We start from the raw sequence: 614 nt of genomic DNA, 5'->3' as shown, positions 1-614 counted from the left end.
TCTCTCTCTCTCTCTCTCTCTCTCTCCCAGGAGTCTAAATGACACCTATTTTTAGCAAACCACTTGACCATTCTGTCATGGAACCAACAAGGTTTGTGTAAGAGAAGTACTTCTTCCCAAGCCTAGGAAAATTAAATGCATAAAAACATTTCCTATACATTCTTTACATGATGAAAAATGGGAAATTACCTAAATGCCCATGAAATAGAGTACAGTTAAATAATGTATGAAAGCGATGCAGCTAGTGAATATATGCTGATGTGGGAAGTTTCAGAGCAGTAGAATCCAATTTGTGGTACATTTATAATGTTGATTTGTCTGGGAACTAGTTACAAGGTATGAAAATACAAAGTTTGTACTTTACTTTCATGACGTGCACTTTTGTGTATGTACATTTTATTTTAAATAGTATTCCGAAACTATGCCTTATATTTATGCCTAGAAGAATGTGGAAGGATATATTTAAAAAATTAATAACAATAGGATTCGGGTAGTGTTGAGGCTTTTACTTCCTACTTTATATACATGTGGATAATTTGAAGTTTATGATAACCATTTATTTTTATGGTCTAAAGAAAGAAATACAAATTAAGGAGATTGGAGAATTTATGCTA

This window comes from Myotis davidii, unplaced genomic scaffold (assembly GCF_000327345.1).
Source record: "Myotis davidii unplaced genomic scaffold, ASM32734v1 scaffold93, whole genome shotgun sequence".
NCBI lineage: Eukaryota > Metazoa > Chordata > Mammalia > Chiroptera > Vespertilionidae > Myotis > Myotis davidii.
This window is presented reverse-complemented; position numbering follows the sequence as displayed.